Source organism: Chlorocebus sabaeus, chromosome 12 (assembly GCF_047675955.1).
Source record: "Chlorocebus sabaeus isolate Y175 chromosome 12, mChlSab1.0.hap1, whole genome shotgun sequence".
NCBI classification, from domain to species: Eukaryota; Metazoa; Chordata; class Mammalia; order Primates; family Cercopithecidae; genus Chlorocebus; species Chlorocebus sabaeus.
The window spans coordinates 24,104,815-24,119,340 of NC_132915.1; the positions used below are offsets into that span (position 1 = coordinate 24,104,815).

Genomic DNA, 14,526 nt, shown 5'->3' on the forward strand with positions numbered 1-14,526 from the left:
TCAGCTCTGCCATATCTGAGACAAGACCAACGCCTCCTCTTCCTCCTCTTCCTCAGCCTATTCAATGTGAAGATGATGAAGATAAAAATCTTTATAGTCATCCACTTCCACTTAATGAACTCAAAATATATTTTCTCTTCCTTATGATTTTTAAAATAACATACAAAATACATATGTTAATCAGCTAGTTATGTTATTGGTAAGGCTTCTGGTGAACAGTAGGATATTAGTAGTTAAGTTTGGGGGGAATCAAAAGTTATAAGGAGATATTTTACTGTGAGCAGAGCAAGGACTTAGCACCCCTACCTCCCACATTATTCAAGGGTAAACTGTACTTTCAACATTTTTATGCTATTTTACAAATTCTAAAATGCAACATTAGATACACATTATATTAGGTTACTTATTCCCTTCTCTAATGATCCTCCAAATCTTTATAACCAATTATTTTTTCCAACTTCTACTAAAAAATAAATTAATACCACAATCAAATCTTATCATTCCATTTTGCTGCTGTAAACATGCTTTATACTTAATTTAAAATCTTATAATATTGTACATATTTATCTTATGTGTAAATTTGATTCATCTCAACTAATTTTTTGTGTCTATAAATCCTTGAGTTATAATAAACATCTAAGCTGTTGTTGAAGGGAGTTATCTGAACCAACTAGACCCAACTGTGGACTGCAGTCAGGAGGTATCCAAAATCACACTAGTAGGAAACAGCAGAACCAGGATTGATTCCATTTATCCTGATCTCAACTCTACATCACTGCTTTTTCATGTACCTAAGGCTTGAACCGGATCCTTCAGAGGTCCTTAATCCCAATGAAGGCTTTCAAGACTTTCAAAGCCCTCTCATCTACCACTGTCCAAAATGGTCCCTGAGCAAGGATATGTGCATATTTGAATGCCTCACCACTTATATATGTGCTCACAAACTGCAAAATGTACACAAATATAAAATATTTATTGTCATTATCACCTGTGTTTTTCTAGGTCCAAACCTGGAATTTTAAATCATGTTATATTCATAGTATTCCTTTTCATTTCCCAGTATCTGAACTCTAACTATTTATGGCAGACCAACTGATGACATTCCACGTGTGCTAACAAACGTGTGGTTTTGGCTATTCATTTGGAGTTGGATAAGGGAAGCAGTGACTAACATTTGCACCATACCTACAATAAACTGGGCATTTTATCAAGCAAAAAAGATACAAGGATCAAGTCTATGCCATCTTGGAAACTTGAGTTTAATAAGGAAATAGAAAAAGAGATATACAATAAAACAGTGTTATAAGCAATATGGCAGGGAAGAACAGGGTGCAGTGAGGTTCCATAGGAGGAACAGTTAGCCTAGACAGTGAATCAGAAGAGTTATCAAAAGTGACATGTAAACTGGGAACAGAAGGATGACTTGTGGAAATGAAAGGGGACATATTCCAGGCAGAGAGAGAAATGCATGGCACACTTAAGTCTCCCAGTCCTCAAATGGTACAGCTTTCAATATATCCACTATTTTGTTCTCTTGTCTCTTTAGGTGATACAGTCTTTAAGTTCTGACTGGTCTGTGAAACTGCAATAAAGGCAAATTGCTTCTCCTTTCAAAGTTTATAGTTCACCACCACCATCACACCACTACACCAATGGGCAATACCAACCTCTATGCTACTCTAAATATGCTAAACCCCTTCAGACATCACACTGTGGTGGCAGAAATGACAAGTGTAGCAAGAAAATCAAACTAACTCATGATATTGTCAGGACCAACTGGTTTTACTCTGACAAAGACTACATTCTGAGACTGATGGCAATGTAAAACTCAGTAAAGGTTGAGTAATTACCTAGATTCTGATTTCCTCTGGCTCTCTGAAAATAGGATACCCAATATTTTTCACCTGTGTCTCTTTTTCGTATGTAACATATCTGGAGGCAGCAAAACTAATAAACCAACATTAACATATTTGAGGTTCTTACAATGTGAAGTTAGGCAAAGTTTTGCTTTGAAACAACATGAACTTATATTCTGATATTATTCCTTTAAACATATGCATGGGTACTGTGTTTCAGCATCACTAATACGGCTCAGAAAGTTATTGTTACATATGAGTGCATGATTATCTATTTAAACTATACATTTATATTTTTGACATATCCTGTATACTATGCTTGATTCTTGAAATAAGTAAACATTTCGTGTTTTTTCTATAATAAGACATTTTGAAAATGATACTTCTAGACTAACAAGTTCTATCAATACCAAACAATATAGCAGGACACCCACCAAGAATCTGATGCTTGTGTTTCTAAAAGACATTATTCAGTTAATGACATGTTCTGCATGAAGGCTGGGATCCAAGCAGCCCACTTAAAAAAGAGTCTCTAAGATTTGAAGCCCGTATTATTTCTCACAGGCTTGGTTTGCCTGCCATTTATAATTTCCAGTTATTGCTTCCTTAATTGCCTGGGCATAACCTTATATTTGGTAACATTTTCCTTTTTCTCTTTAGGGCTTTAAATGATTTGCACATATCATCTTTAATTGACATCTCAGTGTGACATCAGCAAAATAGAAAAGATAGATAGCACAATCCACAAAACATTTTCCTTACAACTACATTTCTAATACTTTGTAAAACAGATTAGCCGGATATACTTGGTTTTCAGCTTTCCTTGGCAGTATTTTCCAAGAAGCTGATTCTAGTGTTCAAATTGGCTGGTGCACTAAATCAATAAACAGATTCTTAACTTCAATCTAAAAATCAGCAAATGAAGTTCACACAGGGAACACTTTTCTTTATGTGAATTTTGATAGTAAGTGGCAGAAGTTGAGAAAGTATAACCCATCTCACATTTTGGAGATAATTGAGATAGAGAGCTGATATTAGCATCACATAGTTTTAGAGCTTCTAGCAAACTTAGATATCAAAAGACCAGTACTCTCCTACTTAGTATAGAATACCCTGAAGCCTGATAGCTTTCTCAGAATCATAGTATTTCTAATGGTATAGTTGAGGCAACAATTCAGGTATTTCAATTGCTGATCCTGTGGGTTTTTCACCACATCAAGCTCTTTTGTTTCAGACCTCAATCTAATATAATTAAGGCAGATGTTATAAATATATGATTGCCAGATAAACACATCACACCATTTTCTTATGAGAGAAGGATACTGAATGATTAAGCTGTTTTACAGAATAAGAGAAGGGAGAAAAGACAGTTTAGGTTATCAAACAGGTAAGAGAGACTATAAAGGTAACTTAAATCACTAATCTCCCCCTTTCCTTGTTCCCCACTCATCTTATGTTTGCATCCCTTCTACTATAAAATGAATATGTAGTCATGGAAGTTATACTTGAATACCTCTGGTGATGGAGAACTTAATATTTTGCAGACATGTATTTCCATCTGACAACCCAAATCAATTTCCTTGAAATTTCTTTCCTTGCAGCAACAAACTTGTAGGTTATGTAATGTGAAATGGAGATAACCACTTAATGTTTAGTTTTTTTACTCCTTCTGTAATAGAAACATATATCAAAATCAGATATAAGGACAAATAATTTATTATCCTTTATGATAAAACATGCAAACCCAAAAAGCAAATTAAAATTTGTTTTAACTTTTAAGTATAGCAATTGCATTAGACATTCTATTAGTCTTACATGATAGCCTTGAAACATATATACTTGTGGAGATATGTATATATGCCATCAAATTAAATAAGCATCTCACAGCATCAGTAGAATTTAGAGCCAAAGCTGAAGTTCTTTTCTAACAGTACAATGTCACTTACCTTTCACAGTTTTGGACCAAATAATAATTACTTCAGTGTAAGAAAAATTCAAGAGTCTTATTTACCTCCCAGTAAAGCATCATTTATCTTGATCTGTTCAATGGTAAAATAAGGCATTCTATAGAAGTTACAGACAGATGAGCGATAAGTGTTAGCGTGAATGAAAACCATCTCAAGGCAAAAATGCAGAAGCCATACATAATAGAACAGGTTGTTTATGGAACACAATCAATGACCTTGTCTTGAATTCTGTGTTTGAAAGAGAAATGTTTTTAGCAGAAGCTTCAACCAAAGACCATTATTTGTCTATTGCCACCACTAAACTTTCCATGGATGCAGAGTTGGATTTAACTTCGAGTGAATCAGATTTCACCCTTTAGTTAGTACTGATACATACAGTATCATAAATACAAAGTCTTCAAGTACTTTCTAATATTACCTTTTATGGCAATACTTTTAAAAATTTAACTTATTCTCCTAAATTTATTTTTTCTATATCTAAATATAAATACACACATGTAGATCAATTGATAGAAATGCTCTTTTCATATATGTGTGAGTGCATGGGTATATGTAATGATACATAACACTTCAATATTATAAATTCACTTTGTTATCCTATGTACAACAATGGGCTATGGTTCTGACTTTAAAAATGAGCAAAGTAATCCACCATATCTCAAAACAAGCAAACAAACAAAAAGCTATCTTCTCTTCTGATGTGTAAGGGCCTCCCTCCCTCCCTCCCTCCTTCCCTCCTTCCTTTCTTCCTTTCTTCCTTTTCTCTCTTTCTCTCTCTCTCTTTCTCTCTTTCTCTCTCTCTCTCTCTCTCTCTCTCTCTTCCTCTCTTCCTCTCTTCCTCTCTCTCTCTCTCTCTCTCTCTCTCTCTCTTTCTCTCTTTCTCTCTTTCTTTCTTTCTTTCTTTCTTTCTGACAGGGTCTTACTCTGTCTCCCAGGCTGTAGTGCAATTGCAATGGCTCAATCAGCTCACTGCAGCCTGGGCTCAAGCAATCATCATTCCTCAGCCTCCTGAGTAACTGGGACCACAGGCACTTGCCACCACACCTGGTTAACATTTTTATTTATTGTAGAGACAGGGGTCTTGTTATGTTGCCCAGGCTGGTCTCGAACTCCTGGCCTCAAACAAGCCTCCCAACTTGGCCTCCCTCCCAAAGGGCATGGATTGCAGACATGAACCACCACACTTGGCCTACTCTGCAGGTATTTTAATAAGCAAAACCAATTTATAGCTATGAGTATTTTTTTGTATCCCCAAACTATAGGTAGAGCAAAAACACTCATGACTAACTCCTGTAGTGTACTAAAGCCAACTCATACCAGATTATATGAGGTGATTGTCACATTTCGAGAAATTTGGGGAGCCTGTTTCTAAACACAGATATTATTAAAAATTAAATTATAGAAACTTACAACTAAATAACATTAAAAACACAGGAAAGAAATGCTCAGAACTCATAATTTCTAATTATTTTCCTACTATTTACTGTTGCTTAGTGCTTGTGGTTATTAATGTCTATTTTACCTGCATAGTGGAAACCCTATATAATGGTGTGCTTTGGCCCAATCTTCTCAATATCTCTTTCATGGACATCAATTGATGTCTTAAAATAAACCACAGTGGGTACACTTACAGCACAAAAATCAACTACAATTTATGTCTCCTATCCCCAGTTCTAGCTGTCTGTTGCTAAACATTTATCAACACATCACTGATAACTCTGAATGTAAGGAAATGTAGCTTAATGGCTGACAATGCAGGCCTCCAAATTTGTGTGCTCTTGTTCATTTTTCTTTAAACTTGTAGTGGCATCAGTTTCTTCATCTGTAAAATGGTTTACAAGTCTCTTGGCAGCACTTAACACTGTGTCTCTACTGGAACATAAAGTGGCCGATGAATGCTAATTGTAATCACTATCAACCATGAGAGGCAGAAATTAATTATAGAATGGACTGTGTTGGAGTTAGTTTTATGTTCAAGAGATTCAGCAAAATAGACAAATTAGATTTTTTCAAAATTTGATTTTTTTACACATAATTATGTCTCAGCATCCAAATTAGAGGCAGAACCTAGTTGCATGCTGAGAAAATTATGGAAAGTAGTGTTTTCATATTTATAGAAGGCTAACATTTGCTTTCCTAATATTGAATTATTTATTTCTTTCATAGTTATTTTTTACTTTGATAAATACTTTGTGTAAATATAATTTGATCAAATATTCAGCATGATCCAGTGGAAACATTTTGTCATTGGGAAGAACTAAAATTTGATACCGATTCTGTCCCAGCTTACTGCATCTACGAAGTCAAACCGTTTAAGTAATCTGGCCTCCAATTTCCTTATATTTTCATTGAATAAGTTTGGATTAGCAGCTGAATAATTGTTTTTGAATAAAATCTTCTGTAGAAACTTACTACATTCAGTTTGGATAGTGCTTAAGATGATGGACCAGATACATGTACCTACTTTCTGTCTCTCTCTCAAAATCCCAGAAAAGAATATAAAAATGTAAGTATACATGAAAAGTAATGGAAAATATAAAAGCAACATCAGCACATTAGAAATTTAGAGAAATCTTATAAAGTAGAAAACATAAAGGGACAATAATCCGATCAGAGAATAACATAGCCAAAAACATGCAGGAGCCAACTGTACAGATAGGAACACAAAGCTCATGGTAAATAAGTACAATGAACAGAATGTTCAACAACAAATTTTGCAAAAATTCACTGGAAACCCCATTTTAAACAAATGTATCCTTCTGAGAGTGCTTGCAGCTTAATAGTTAAGGCTTAAGCTCTGAGCATTATTCATTCATTCATTCATTTATTCTGGTCTTTTTTGAGAAGTTTTTTTTTTTTTTTTCTTTTTAAGAGGAAGTCTAAGTTTAGTAATTGTTTCAGGCATCTTCCCTGTCTCTGGCACACATCCTGTAATGATTCTAAAAGGGAAGGTCTGTGGGCAGCGAATATTCCGTGTCCTTGCATGTCTGACACTATCTTATTTCTCATTCAGATTTGGATAACACTTTTGTTATATCCAGACTCAAAGTCATTTTTCCTCAAAACACCGAGGACATTATTCCCTTGTCTTTGTGCATCTGGGCTGTCAATAAGAAATATGATATATCAATCTGATTCTTATCCACTTGTAGCTACCTTTTTTTTCCCTCTTTCTGGAAGATTATAGGATTTTCTACTTTTCTTGATTTTAGTTTTTACTATTATTTTTCTATCAGTGGGACTTTTTATCCCGTTGAGCTCCCAGCACTAGTTTCAGTATGAGGGCTCAGTTCGCTTTCTTCCATCTGTCATACTACCATATTATCTACTATTTCCTTAAATATTGTTTCTCCTCCATTTGTTTTATTCTTTCCTTGTAGAATGTCTCTTCAGTACGTGTCAGAATTCCCTTATATAATTTCCATATCGCTTAACTTTAATTTTAGACAATTTTATTGTTAAATATAACATATAAGAAAAAGTAAGAAGAACTCATGTCCTTGCTTTTTTTTAGTTCTGCTACCCATGTGTGCATTCCTAAACGGGATACCTTAATTTTTCCTCTTTCTGCACTTTATATAAATAGAAACAAATGGAATATATCATTGTGTTTTTTCCTTTATTTACTTAATAATATGTTGTAAGATTCATCCATATTGTTGTGTGTTCACCTTCATTTATTTGCATTGCTTTATAGCCTACCATTGTTGGCTACAATTTACTGTTGACTGGCTTCTGCATGGTTTTTAGTTTGGGATGACAAGCAATGCTACTTGTATCATGCACAAGAGTATTCACATCTCTAGATCAGTAATTCTCAAACTCTAGCATGTAAGAATCACCAGGAGGACTTAACCCATTGCTAGGCCCCACCCTCACAATTTCTGTTTAAGTCGCTCTGGAGTGAGACCCCAAAAATCTGTATTTCTAATAAGTCTGCTAGTAATGCTGATTCTGTGTGAACTGTCTCATACAATGAGGCTTCATTTATTTAGCTTATCTTTAATGTAGCACAAAAACTCTGTCATTGGACACATGTTGTTGAGTTTATTTTTAGATAGTTGACACTTTTATGATTATTGCAGACACTCTAGTCTTGTTGCTGTGTTGTTGTGTTTCCATTCGTTTATTTGTAGTGCTTTATAGCAATGTCATATAATGAAACAATATGCATGTTTCACCAGTAAGTATGATGATTACAATACTGTGTTTGTTTGTTTATAGATACCTTTTGTTTTAGGCTAAGAAAGTAAATTTTACTTCTGGTTTTTAACCAATTATTTTTTAAACTATGAATTGATAATTGATTTTTTTCTAACTATTTTTTACCTATTAATACAATGATTTTTATCTGGTAATCTATTAAAGCAGTGGAAAACGTTTGTTGATCTTTTAATGTTGAACTCATCTTCATAATTAAATTTGTACACACACGTGCACAAATACACAATTTAGATTTAGCTGACTATTGTATTGCTCAAAGAAATGCATAGAAACTCATGAATAAAAAAATTGGCCAACAGTTACTTCTTCAAATGTTATCTTTGACAGGTTTTTGTATCAAGGATATGCAGGTAAAATAAATATTAGTTCAGGAAAGTGCTCTGTGTTTCTATTCTTAGGAAAACTATGAAACTCTGAGTAAGATTGGAAATATGCTTTCCTTAATGCTTGGTTGATTTCACTAAAGAGCGACTTTAGGGTGTGTGTGTGCACATCTGTGTATGTGCTTATGTACAAAAATTGTATGCTGACATTTTAATTATTATAAATTTCAAGCATACAAAGTTGAAAATTCTTACAGTGACTACCCTTCTACCACTTAAAATATTACTGTACTTGTTGTATTATGTATTTTTAAACGCTTTTGAACTATTTAAGTTTTGTAATTTTCTAGAGTTAGGTTTGGTAAATTATAGGTTTTTGATTTTATTCAAATCTTCAAAAGTTTTGTAAAACCTTTTTTATGACAATGTTTTATTATCTGTTAAATATATACAAAACCTGTAATAGCTACAGTAATATTTGATTTTTAAATTTTTCTTGTGGCTTTTATTTCCACTCTTTCTCTCTTTTTTTTCATTCTGTCTTTCCTTATCTTTCCCAGTCTCTCCAGAATTTTCTTAATTTTGATATTTGTTTAGAAGTACCAATGTTTGGCATTGTTAATCTTTTTCTACTGTGCATATATTTTATTTCATTGGTTTATTATGTTATCTTTATTATCATCTTTCTTTAGCTCTTTTTTGGACTTATTTTGCACATCTTTTTCTAATGTATTAAGATAAATGCTGAGTTCATTTTTATCAACCATTCTACTTTTCTTTCATATGCATTTAAGTCTATGGGTTATCTTTTATATATTGCTTTACCTGCACTAAACAATTTTGAATAGTGTTTATTATAATTCACTTCAAATGATTTTCTATTATCTATTATCATCTCTTCCTAGATACATTGTTTCTATGATTTAAGTTGGACACTTAATCCCTAAATCCATATGTAAATGGCATTTGGAGGTGGATCCTTTGGAAGGTAATTAGGATTAGATAAGGTCATAAGGATGGGGATTCTTTTGTCTGTTTTATTCTATTTCTTTTTTTTTTTTTTTTTTTTGAGACGGAGTCTCGCTCTGTCGCCAGGCTAGAGCACAGTGGCGCAATCTCGGCTCACTGCAACCTCAACCTCCTGAGGTCAAGTGATTCTCCTGCCTTAGCCTCCCAAGTAGCTGGGACTACAGGTGCCCACCACCACACCCAGCTAATTTTTGTATTTTTAGTAGAGACGGGGTTTCACCACGTTGACCAGGATGGTCTCAATCTCTTGACCTCGTGATCCACCCTCCTTGGCCTCCTAAAGTGCTGGGATTACAGGCGTGAGCCACTGTGCCTGGCCCTTCTTTAGTATTTGTTGAGATAATTTATGTAAAGTTCAGAGTGTAAAGCCACCATGATAACATTGGTAACTCTAGTACCATATGAAAACTAGAAAACTGATGTTGATACAATTCGTAAAATTACTTCTATGCCTTCTTATCCCAGATGTTGATTAGTGTAACCACCCTTACAATCAAGATACAGAAATTGTCCATCATGGAATGAAAAAGCACTTCATTACTGATCCCAGTGTTTACTGGTACCACAGTGTGTATGTGTGTAAGAGATGGGGAGCTTCTTAATTCCAGGCTGGGTTGAATATCCTCCCTTCCCTCTTTGCCTTTTGTGATCACCTTGAAGGAAGAAGGTAGGTATCACATAACTGTGAGATAAACATAAAAATCTGAGCTCTCTACCTGGCCTTTACTAGTGGAGTTTAGGATGCAGTCCATGGAATTTGGTTAAAGCAGGGCAATTACTATCTAAAAGTTTTCTGTCTTGTTACGGTTTTTCTTTTCCTGGACCTTTGGCTAGAGAGAACAGACTTTCCTTGGGGCTTTGTTTGCACCCTTTTGTGTTTGCAGGTTTCCATGTGCTACAGCAGGTAATCTGGGATATATTCAACCAAAAAAATAATAGTAATAATAATCTGCATTCTTTTCTTCACCTTTCAGAGTGTTCTCATGTTTGTTTTATATATCATGTCCCTAGTTTTTAGTTGGACTTAGTAGAAAGAATAGAGAAAAGTTCATCCACTCTATTTTTTCCTGGAACTGAAAGTCCACATACATTTGTTTATAAAATGTATTTCTTGTGTTAACCAGGGAAATAAGCCCAGAAAAAAAAAATAATAAAAAGCATGCTTGTTAGGAAAAAATAAAGAAAGAATGAAAACTGCCCATCCACAGACAACATGATTATCTATGTAGAAAATCCCAACAAATCTATAAAGAAATGAATTCCTAGAACTAGTCGGTTTAGCTAGTTCTCAAGTACAAGGTCAATACATGAAAACCAACCTTATTTTTATGCACTACCTATGTAAAATTAGAATCTAAAAATTACTTAAAAATGAAATATCACACAATTTCACATAAATACAATAACCTCCAAAAAATGTGTAGTTATACTTCTCACAAAACATGTATGCTATCTGGATGCTGAAAATTACAAAATGCCTATGAAAGAAACAAATGAATATCTAAATATAAGGAGCATTTTATCATTTTAATTGATTGGAGACTTACTTTGTTAAAGATACTAATTCTTTTCAAAATGTTTTATGGATTTAATGTAATATCTATCAAAATTTAAGCAAATTTTTTTCAGATATAGACAAGCTGATTCTAAATTTATAAGGAAAGGCAAAAGAACTAGAATAGCTAAATGAATTCAGAAAGATAAGAATAAAGTTGAAGGAATCATACTGCCCATTTTAAGACTTACTAAAAATCTGCAGTAATCAAGTCAGTGTTGTGAAAAGAAAATAAATCTTGGGGCCCCCAAATCACTGAGCTAAAGGGCAAAGTCAAGTTCAAGCTGGGAACTGCATAGGGTAAACCTGCCTTTAATTCTATTCCAAGTCATCCCTCTGCTCACTGAGATAAATGCTTATCTGATTGCCTACTTTGGAAAGGCAAATTGGAAACTCAAAAGAATGCAACCGTTTGTCCCTTATCTACCTATGACTTGAAAGCCCCCTCCCCACTTCAAGTTGTCCGGCCTTTCCGGACTGAACCAACATTCATCTTACATGTATCGATTGATGTCTCATGTCTTAAGGATTACATGTTAAACCCTAAGTCTTGTTAGGGTTTTTCGTTTCCTGGACCTTTGGCTAGAGAGTTTAACAAAAAGATTTAACAAAAAAGTTTAAAACCAAGCTGTACTCAGACCACCTTGGGCACATGTTGTCAGGATCTCCTGAGGCTGTGTCCCGGGTGTGAATCCTTAACTTTGGCAAAATAAACTTCATAAATTGACTGAGATCTCTCTCAGATATTTGGGGTTCACAGTGTGGTGTGGTGAAGGCATAAACATGTAGATAAAAGAAAGACAACAGTGATTAAAGAAAGAGCCACAAATGTGGCTGATTATCTGACAAAGTTAAAAAAGCCATTCAATGCATAAATAATAAAGTCTTTTTAACAAATGGTATTGGAACAATAGACATCTAAAGGCAAAAGAAATGAATCTCACTCTAAACTTTACACCTTATATAGAAATTACGTCAAAAAATATAAAAGAAATTGATTCAAAAATCTAAAAGTAAATTGCAAAAATGTAAAATGTTTGGAAGGGACATGGGAGAATATCTATGTGACCTTGGGTTTGGTTGATGAGTTCTTAGACATAAAATCAAAACCATAATTCATAAAAGATTAAAATGGTCCATTGAAGTTCACCAATTTTTGTAAACTATTGCACTGTGAAAGACTCCGATAAAAAATTTAAATGGCAAGGCACAGAATGAGAAAATATTTTTATTTTACTTATGAACGAAGAATTGAAATTTACTGTATATAAAGAATATTCAGAACTCAACAATAAGAAAATACACAATCCAATTTAAAAATTAGCAAAAGACATGAGCAGCCACTTCAGCAAAGAAGAAATAACGATAACAAAGAAGAGGTTCAACATTAATAGCCATTAGATAAATGTAAAATGAAACCATGATGATATTCCATTGTACACCCATTAGAATGGCTTACATTTAAAAAACAAAACAAAACAAAAAACTAAAAATATAAAGTGCTGTCAAAGATGCAGAACAATTGTAGCTCTCAAAACATTGCTGATAGGAATGCAAAATGGTACAATCTTTCTGGAAAGGTTTGGTAGTTTCGTAGACTGGCAAATGTATAATTACCATATGACCCTGCAATCCATCTTCTGGATATCTACCCTAGGAGTTGAAAAATTATGTTTACAAAATAACCTCTACATAAATGTCCACTATTCCTAATTGCCAAAAAGTAGAAACAATCCAAATGTCCTCCAAGGGCAGATAAACAAATTGTGGCTTGTGTATTCATACAATAGAATACTATTCAGCAAGGCAAAGAAATCTGCTTTTGAAATACACAAGACTTTGGATGAATCTTAAAAGCATTATGCTGTGTAAAAGAAGTCAATCTCAAGACGTTACATACTATGTGATTCCATTTACATGTCATTCTTGAAAAGCCAAATCTGTAAGAACTCAGAAGCAGTCAGAGGTTGTCAGGAGTTATGAGAGATGGAACAGGGAGACTTTGGAGGGAGATTCAACTGTTTTGTATTTCACTATGATGGTGATAACATTAATCCACATATGTACTAAACAAAAAACTGTGATGCCACAGGAGGAAAAAGTCAATTCTATTACAAGATGCTCTTTAAAAGTAATAAAATATTTATTTCTTAATTCTCAAATATACTGGGATATTTTTGGTTATCTATTTTTATTAGCTTAATTAAATTGTGATCGGGGACATATTTTATAATGAAATCTGTTCATTAAAATTAATGGAGATATCCTTTATGGCCACTATATTATCAATAGTTTTAAATAATATGTGTATATTGAAAAAATACCTATTTATAAATGTTAAATACAGGGATCTGGGTCTTTCATTAGACCAATTTTGCTACTTAGGTTGATCAATGAATGTCTTTATTGATTTTGTTGTTGTTGCCTAACATTTACTGCAAAAGGTAGTATACTTTTGTATAATTATTTTCTTTTGTAAGTATTTTAGGCAATGCTATTAAGTGGCATATACAGGTAAAATTGTATGGCTAAGTGACATATGGAACCTTTTATAATTAGAGAGTAATCCTTTCGTATCTAGTTTTATAATTTAAAGTTTTGATATTAAAATATTTACACTAGCATTATTTTATTAGGGTTTACATGGTATATATTTTTCTATGTTTTTACTTTCAGCCATTCTATTTTAAATGACTTACATAAGTAGCATATATTTAGTTTTTTTTTTCAATCTGCTAATATTGTCATTTAACTGGAGAATTTGGGCCTTTTATATTCAATGTAAGTTTTAATATATTTAGACTTACATCTGCCTCTTTTGGTATTTGTTAATATACATATTCTAGCCTGCTTTTCTCTTGTTTTTTAACTTTTATGGCTGATTATTTTAATCATCTCATTTTCCTTTTCTTGTGCAGAATTTATGTATTTTATTCCTTTTGTTTTAGTGATGATCCTTGAAATTGCAATACACATAATTAAATTATCAAATGTGAATATGCTTTGACCAGGAAATGTTATTATCAAGAATTTATTTTCAGGATTAAGAACAGAGGTACAATAAAATCTTCATCATGATACTCTTCAATATGCTAAAAAATTGAAAAAAATTAAATATTCAACTTCAGGTTGTTGGTTGTAAATAAAACTATGCAATAAAGTAATCTGCAGTCATTTAAAGTAATACTTCAAGAGAAAAATTAATGACATAACTACTTTCACAATACAGCATTAAGCAAAAAAGAAAAGGAAAAATCCAATAAAATATCATTGCATGTGTATGGACATGCACATATATATATGTGAATATACTTGAGTATATACTTATTTGTCACAAAAAGATCATATAAAAATATTGCTAATAGTAACTATAGCATGGTGGTGGGCAAAAGCAAATTTATTTAGTTTATCAGTATTTCATATATTTCAAATGAAATTTTTGTATCAGCAGAACATAGAACAATATTATGAGGAAATTCAGAACACAGTGTTTACAGTAAGAATTTAAATGAAAAAATTCTAGTATCTCTGCTATGATTATAGCAAACTAGAAATTGCATATACATATGAAA

The 14,526-nt window shown here is 33.1% G+C and overlaps 1 long non-coding RNA gene across 2 annotated transcripts in view; it reads right to left on the reverse strand.

The window, feature by feature from the left end:
• LOC103219590 (uncharacterized) overlaps positions 1–14,526 on the reverse strand; it is a 143,506-nt gene that overhangs the window by 96,976 nt on the left and 32,004 nt on the right. The gene's annotated exons all lie outside the window — the stretch shown is intronic.